Genomic DNA, 8,930 nt, shown 5'->3' on the forward strand with positions numbered 1-8,930 from the left:
TTTGTTTTCCACTATAAATATGATCGTTCTGTTTATTCTGATTCCTTCCATTTGGATAAAACATCTGTTAAATGTATGAGCATTATTAAATCGAGATGTGAAATGTTTTGAACATAAAAATAAATTTGTTTATGCTTAAACCAAGAATCTTTTTGTGTCGGTGAAGACATTCCCTGGTTTCAAATATAAAGTCTCTTCTTTTTAATCACGCGAGTTTTTAATATTCTGTACAACCTGAGACTATTAGCATGCTGTGTTCAAGTGTGTTTACTTCTTCTTGGTCTCAGGAGGTCTTAACCCCGTAGTCTTAGAAAGCAAGGAAACGATGGTCTTTCTGAAGATCTCGTTGTGTTTGCTGCCCTCCAGCGGCGGTCCTCGAGACCACGTGTCTCTCGTCACACTTCTTCTGAACGCTGCTTGCTTCGGAATCAGATGAAGATGAGTTCGTCTCGGCTGTGGATCATCTCCGAGGCTCTGAGTGTCTTAGCGGCGGATATCCGGCAGGCGGCGGCAGCGCGCGCGCGCGCCCGAGCAGGTGAACACCGCGTCCACACTCACACACACACACACACACACACACACACACACACACACACACACACACACACACACGTCTATGCACTAAAGCACAGGGAATGAGTTGTGTGTGTCCAGGAAGCTGAGATGTTTTGCACGTGTTGAATCACAGCAGGCTTATCCTTCATCAGAGACGCATGCATGTGTTTTTTCTTGTTTTATACGACTTGGTTCAGAAGATCTGTCGACTACATTTCCCAAGCAGCCAGTGATTTTCATTCTGAACGTATATCTCCTGGTTTTGTGTCTCATCGGTGTTTCCGGGTTTAGAATCACTTTCCGGTTTGGAGATGCATGCTTTCAGTGCGTCTCTTTTCTTCATTCAGCTCTTTTATCATCACAGATTGTATGAAAACACCGAACAGAATCAAACAGGAGAATACAATAATCATGATGTATAATGAGTGTTATTAAATGCAGAGACGTGTCTGTAATCAAATCAATGATAATCACTAGAAATGAAGTTTAATTAAGAAATGAACTAATCTTTTTTTACTCTAAAACATAGTTTTTTAGTGCCGTTCAAATAGGTAAACTATGCTCAAAAAAATATATCAATATTTTTGTTTCTAGCTTTTACAGAAATATTACACTTAAAACCCTTCAGGGTTACAGTTTCTTTGTATTTTAAACTAAAACAGTGTTATTTGACCAGTTCTTCAGTCATCAACGTGGATTTGTGTTTTTTTAGTCTGATTATATAGAATTCCAGGCACCACAAACAAGACGTGTCCGGAGGGAAAGTGCTTCACTTTCAGGTCAAAGCATGTTAGATGTATAAATGTTAGAAAAAGAAAAACATTTTAAGACGTCTTGTTTTACCAAAACCAGACGTTTCTGTACAACGACCCTTATATTTAGTAAAGAGCCTATATTTTATCTCAGAATGTCATAAAGGCTAAAACTAAATGTATTTTCAGTATATTTTGACCGAATGATGTTTGGTGGTCCTTGAGCTCCTCGTATGCTGAGTCTCTTCTGTTCACGAGCTGAATAGAGCTTTATAAACACACACGAGCTCCAGGTGTGTGTGTGTGTGTAGAGAAGACACTTTCTGAAACACGCTCACACACACACACACACACACACACACAGAGACACACACACACACACACACACACACACACACACACACACACACACACACACACACACACACTCACACACACAGAGACACACACACTTACTCACACACACACTCACACACACACACACACTCACAGAGACACACACACACTCACACACACAGAGACACACACACGCACACACACACACACACACACACACACTCACACACACAGAGACACACACACACTTACTCACACTCACACACACACTCACACACACAGAGACACACACACACTTACTCACACACACACACACACACACACACACACACAGAGACACACACACACACACACACACACACACCCAGACACACAGAGACACACACACACACTCACACACACACACCCAGACACACAGAGACACACATACTCTCTCTCACACACACACACCTAACAGGAATTAATATTATGTCACAGGTGTTTGCTTTTGAGATTTTGAAATAGATTTTTTGAAGGCAGAGGTTTTTGTTCAGTTCTTGGATTTGTTTGTAAAAAAGAGGCAAGGTTTTGAGAATGAGATGTTGAGCAGAGTTTAAGATCTCTATGACAGAGACGTTTCATCAGATCCGTGTCTTTCTGAAGCAGGACTGCTTTGATTTGTTCTGATGAACGCAGCGAGGTTCGTGACGCTTCGGGGCGATCTCCTCATGAAGCGTAGAAAGATCAGAGGACCGGCTGAAACGCTGGAAACTCGTTTACCCCTTTATAGAAAAATATTACGCTTTCGTCTCTGTTTCCAGGAATCGAATCCCAGCGACGTGATTCTCAATGTGTCTTTTGTTCCTCTGGAAATCCATGTTCTGCTTACATAAAAACACACTGTTTTAGTAACATAGAAAAAAACATGGAAAACAGGAAGACATGAAATCTTATAAAATTAATCATTACACCCAACAATATGTGAAAAACTCTGACTGTGCAGATATAAAAGAACAGAGTGTTTGAATGTTTAGTGTGTGTGTGTGTGTGTGTGTGTGTGTGTGTGTGTGTGTGTGTGTGTGTGTGTGTGTGTGTGTGTGTGTGTGTGTGTGTGTGTGTGATATTTTTGATATTTTTATTTCTAGCTGAGCACTACTGTATATAACACGGCCTGAAGGATTTTTACTGTATGTATTGATGATAAGTGAGTAAACCACACACTAAACGTCTTTATTCAGTGTCTGGTGGTTTATATGAGTACAGAAGACAGTAAAGCAAGAAGAAGCCGTGATGTGATTTTCAGTCTGATCTTTTATAATCAGAGAGCTGTCTGAGTGATCCAGAGAAAGACCTGCAGATATAAACTCTTCTGAGGAAAGCGTTCATCTCACACTTTTGATAGAACCACAGCTCAGTCCTTCAGGCTTTTTACCAAACATCTGCATCTGAGTGTCCTTTCAGGTCCGGTTCTAGATCAGGACGTAGAGTAACACTTCACCCAAAAATGTGCTCACTCTCGACTCGGATTAGGATGAATGTGTTTCTTCATCAGATCTGGAGGAGTGTGTCTCTGCATCAGTGAATGGGTGCCGTCAGAACCATCAAAGACTTCAGAATAATCCACAGCGCTCCGGTCCATCGGTGAACATCTGGAGAAGATCAAACTAGTCCAGCGTTAAGATGATTTTAACTCAAACACCTGTCCATAATCCAGAAACGTTCTAAGAAAGTTCTAACAGTCTTTAAAGGATGTTTTATTTTTTTCTTGGTTATAAGAACATTTTGTCTCATTTATAATCAAACATTATAGTAACGTTACTTTTGAAAGTTCTCTGAATGCTTTGAAACAAGTAGCAACGTTTAAAGAACATTTCAGAAAAACTCTTCTATGAGCAATGGATAGTGTTTTGAGAACATTATTATAAAGCAGATCATTTTGAACTAAAATAGTGAATGTTTATAACGCTGAGAGAACCTCACCACAACGTTCTCAAAACATTCCTTTAAACCAGATAACTCTTCCTCCGGTGAGAAAGTGTTCTGAATCAGATCAAGCAGGGTTTAGAGACAAAACTGTCTGGATTTAGATGAGAGACAACATCAACTCTTTTTCACTCGAGGAAGAGTTATTATAGAATCATATTAGAGTTAAAATCATCTCAATGCTGGTTTAGTTTGATCTTCTGTCTTCTCCAGATGTTCTCTGATGGACTGTGGATTGTTCTGATGTTTTTATCAGACTCTCGTTCTGACGGCACCCATTCACTTCCAGCAAGTGTCTGTAAGTGAAAGACTGATGCAGGAACGTCGGGGTCATCCCAGAACAACACAACAGAGTCTCATTAGAAATAACGGACTCCTTCTGGTTCTGAATGGTCCTCCTGATCTGAGTTTGTGGTTCTGGTTTAAATGCAGACGCTTCAGTCACAGATGTATGATTTTAATGTGACCCTCGGGGTTTGATTTCAGTGAAAACCTGCTTATGATAAACAAGCAGTCAAAAGTGATGAAATAAAGATAAGGCTGATGAGTGAAGTGCTCATCAGGTGTCTTACAGTAAATCTAGTCTGAAACACTTGATGGTTTGTTTGTAATTATAGACACATCACACTGGTTTTATTGGCCAATGGTTGCCAGATTTCATGTCTTCTTTCGTTCACAAACATCAGGACGTGACGTGACAAGTTCAGCTCTGTCATTATACGAGCTTCCAGTGTTTGTTCAGGACGGATGATTACTTTGTTGAATAAAATGAGTCTTTCAGAGCGTTCCATGCAGCTAGAAGTGTGGAAGAAGACTACAAACGTCTTAATACTGTTACTGACTGGTTTATAATCTATTAAAAACTCAAATGCTTCATCTTTACACAGATGTGTTGCTGCATTAAAACTGTTCTGGAGCCGTTGATTCTGAATGCAGTTTTCCATTAAACCTGTTTAACCCTGTTTAAGCTTGAACAGCGGTCAGAAAATGCGTCTGTAAAACTAAAAGAAGTTTAACTAAATGGATCCTTTTTCACATTTTAAAGCAGAAAATTCTATGGTAAACGAACTAATACAAACAGGTTCATATTGGCATAATAAAAGACTTTGCTTGACCTCGCCAGAAGACAAAGATCTTAAATTGTTGTGATTTTGTCAGAAACACACAGCAGCTTTCACTAATTTAACTGCTGTATGTAAATACTAATAAACTACAGAAACGATTTAAACCAGAAAAACACATCTTTTTTTAACATAGATTGGTGTGCACACTGTATTTAAATCTCTCTTAAGAATAAACTAATAAAAGCATAGTTTAAAGGACATTTTAAAACACTTTTTTAATAGTTTTTAACAGACCTGACTCTGTAAAGAGGTTATTAATACGACCTGCATCCTGGAAATGTTCGGAGCCAATATTTTACTCACATTTTTACTCGAGTTTGTCTTTGACATATTTTTCATTTAATGATGCTCCAAATGTTCTCTATAGGAGAAAGATCTGGACTGTTCTTCTGAGGTCATGTTGTTGTGAAGTGGTTTATTATTGTCCTTCTGAAACACACCAGACGTCATCCGGAGGGGAGCATATGTTTCTCTAAAACCTCTAAAACCTTTCAGCATTCATAGAGCCTTCCAGAACTGCTACATTAATTAAAATGTAATGTTACGGAACATTTTATTTTTTAATGGAGGAATTGTGATATAAATATTACCAAATGTCAGAATTAGATGAACCCCTCATGACCGACGGGCCATTCACCCAGAATAAAGAGGAATAGAAAAACATGCAAGACAATAGAAGTTGAACGTCTCTTAACTTAAACACTGTGTTTTTAATATATGACATGCTGCATTCGTCAAACGCAGCTGTGTTTAAAGAGAAAAAACTATGGAAAAACAGCGCAATCGAGTGAAAGAACCTGTGAGAAACCACTGCTGTATGTCTGATGTTTATTATCAACAGACCACTGCTTTTATACAGAAATCAGAAAGAGCTTCATTACCTAGTGTTTACACAAACAGAGAATTTGACTTGATGACAGAGTATAACACTAATAAGAGAAAAACAGAATAGAGAGTAACAATAGAGAGGAATGCAACTCTTTAGGATTGTACAGATATATGTGCACTTTTCAAATGTACAATTTTTGGATTCTGTGTATAAAGATTTTGATGAATTTGAATTACATTGAATTTTGAGAATTGTAAAGGATCATTGTAGCTTTATTCTGATCATAAAACTCTTAAGACCTGTGCGGGATGTAGCTGTAGTTCAGGCATCTTTTCATTTAACGTTTAAATGATGTAGAAAGCTTCATGTAACTAGAGGATTAATAAAGGAAAGGTTTTTTTAATTATGCTGTAGTTCAGTTTTTAAGGTAACTAGTTAAAATCCTCGAGAATCTGTCAAATGTTCTGAAATTTTGTAATTTTTTTGCAAAATCGCCCAGCCCTGACTTAATTAGTAGCTAGATATTCTCCGGCTGAATCTTTACAAAATATCTTGCTTTTCAACCCTTTTTTGACCCGGTGCCAAGTGTTTTTAAACCTGTAGCCGGAAAAGAACTTTAGTGGATAAAAGTGTCAGATTTCTCTGTTCATTTTCTATTTTAAATACAATATTGGCTGAAGTGATCTGAAACATGAACGTGGACTCATGAGAACAGTGTTAGTATAGTATGCTTTATTCGTGTGTTTTCTTGATTAACGATTTGACCCTCACATGTCTCTTGGAAATGAAGTTCTGTAGAGGTGTAATTAACGCATGCACACAATGCTGTTAAAGCGCTTCAGGATCACGCTCAGGCTGATTTATCAGTAAGAACACGAGCAGGTCTGTGTTAGTGCTCGTATTTCACCTCCTCTTTGTCTGTGATCAGAGGAGCGTCAGATGATGGCCAGCAGATGGAGAGACTCCTGCCGAGAATCACATTACAGAGAGCAGACCCCTCAGACTCCTCCAGAACACGGCAGATTGAGTCCGATCGGATCCGGGGCGAGCTCCAGAGCATCTGCCTAATTCTTACGGATATCATGCCTTTAAAATATACACAAACTGTAGATGCATATTAAATATCCATATTTAGATGAGAAAATTATTATTCACGATTATTTTAGGGGTCTGTTTGGATGTAGAAAATACAAACTTAATATAAAAACAATGAGAGTCTGAAAGATGAGCTCACTAATCAATCACTTTTATTTATATAGTGCTTTTAACAATACAGATTGTGTCTAAGCACTGAAAGGGATAAAACAGGAGAACGGAGAAACAATATTAAACTCCCTATTTTCAGCTGGAAGTATTTCATTGTTGAATGCAGAGACGTCGTTGTCCAGATCAGTTCAATTTCAATAGGATCTTTCTGATCAAATCGACGATAATCACTAGAAATGAAGTGTCCTCAACTAAACAAACCAGAGGAGACAGTGACAAGGAACTAAACCCCATCTATAGAGAATGGAGGAAAAACCTCGGGAGAAACCAGACTCAGTTGAGACCAGTTCTCCTCTGACCGGATGAAACCAGCAGGTCATTTCAAGTTTCCAGTTTTAAACGCAGCTATGTCTGATTGTTTAAAGGACTTATTATGTGTGTGTGTGTGTGTGTGTGTGTGTGTGTGTGTGTGTGTGTGTGTGTGTGTCTCTGGTCTGATCAGGGCTGTAGACATCATCTCTTAGTGCTGATCCACCATCTGATCTGGATACGAACTGAGAAACAGACTAATATTAGTGTAGATGCCATTCTTTTTACATGGTGTTTTATGAGGAGTGTTCCTGGTTCCAGCTGATCTAATTAATTCAATCTTTTAACAGATTTGAATAATAGAAGTGTGTTGGTGTGTTATGTGTAGGCTAAGTTAAAAAGATGTGTCTTTAATCTAGATTTAAACTGAAAGAGTGTGTCTGCCTCCTGAACAGAGTTAGGGAGATTGTTCCAGAGTTTAGGTGATAAACAGGAAAAGGATCTGGCGCCCGCAGTTGATTTTGATATTCTAGGTATTATCAAATGACCAGAGTTTTGAGAACGCAGCGGACGTGCAGGACTATAATGTGATAAGAGCTCGCTCAAGTATTGAGGAGATAAACCATTCAGGGCTTTATAGGTAATTAATAAGATTTTAAAATCTATCTGATGTTTGATAGGGAGCCAGTGCAGTGTTGACAGAACCGGGCTAATATGATCATACTTCCTAGTTCTAGTAAGGACTCTAGCTGAAGTTTGTTTATCAATAAAGCATTACAATAATCTAACCTCGAGGTCATAAACGCATGAATTAATATTTCTGCATTAGAGGTTGAAAGCATAGGTCGTCATTTAGATATATTTTTAAGATGGAAACACAGTTTTACAGATGATAGAAAGGAAAGATTGCTGTGAGACAGAACACATAGGTTCATAACTGATGAAGAAGAATTAAAAGAGCAGTCATCGAGTGTTAGACTGTGTTCTAGATTATTATATGTGGGGTTTAGATCTAATAATTAGCACCTGTTTTTACAGAATTTAGCATCAAGAAATTGATGCTAAATTCTGTTAAAAAAACATCTAGTTTCTTATAGACTATGCATTCTGTTAATTCCTGTGCACACATCTATAAGGAGAATATGTGTGTGTTCGTGTATAATAAGTAATAAGAGTGTGTGTGTGTGTGTGTGTGTGTGTGTGTGCGCGCGTTTGTGTACATGAATGCACTCACGTGAATTATTTATAGTGTTGCAAAATATAACTGGATTATCATACAGCTGTAACCTGATAAATGTGACTCAAAGGCATGAAAATATGATATTTGAAACATATTGTAAATATTAGCATGATAATTTTCTGCAAAGCTTCTTTGAAGCAGTGTGTGCCGTGAAAGGAGCTGTAGAAATGAATGTGTCTGTATCTTACACGCATATAAAGAGAGGCTGAGTCTGTCCTCGTTCGACCTCGGAGCAGTGCGCATGCTCCGGACCGTCTGCGTCTCACCGCTCACTGCTGTCTGTCTGACCGCTCACGAGAGACACGATAGCGCTCAGCGTTTATTATAGGGGACGGAGCCAATCACACACACACACACACACACACGGTTTGATTGCATAAGCAGCACATAATAAAGCTGCTCATTTCCTCTCAAAATGAAAACGCTGATTTGCCGAGAGACAGACGGGACTTTATCTGCCATGGTAACCGACATGTGAGGAACAATCAGACACACTTTACCTGCTCTGATGTTCTGACCAGCACACAGATACGAGCACATTAACGCATGTCCGCTTCTCAACACATCCCAAACACAACGATGGAAAACACATGTGTAGCTCATGCAAGAAAACAAGC

General features: G+C 38.7%; 1 protein-coding gene across 2 annotated transcripts in view; it reads left to right on the forward strand.

Annotated features, from left to right (window-relative positions):
- The window catches only part of LOC122334438 (protein delta homolog 1), a 4,416-nt gene extending 4,269 nt beyond the window's left edge, over nt 1-147 (forward strand). For both annotated transcript variants that reach the window (XM_043232350.1, XM_043232349.1), the window contains one exon: nt 1-147. This exon is cut by the window's left edge. The gene's annotated coding sequence lies outside the window, so the exon portion shown is untranslated.
- The last annotated feature ends 8,783 nt before the right edge of the window (nt 148-8,930 follow it).

The sequence above is a fragment of the Puntigrus tetrazona genome, unplaced genomic scaffold (genome assembly GCF_018831695.1).
Source record: "Puntigrus tetrazona isolate hp1 unplaced genomic scaffold, ASM1883169v1 S000000528, whole genome shotgun sequence".
NCBI lineage: Eukaryota > Metazoa > Chordata > Actinopteri > Cypriniformes > Cyprinidae > Puntigrus > Puntigrus tetrazona.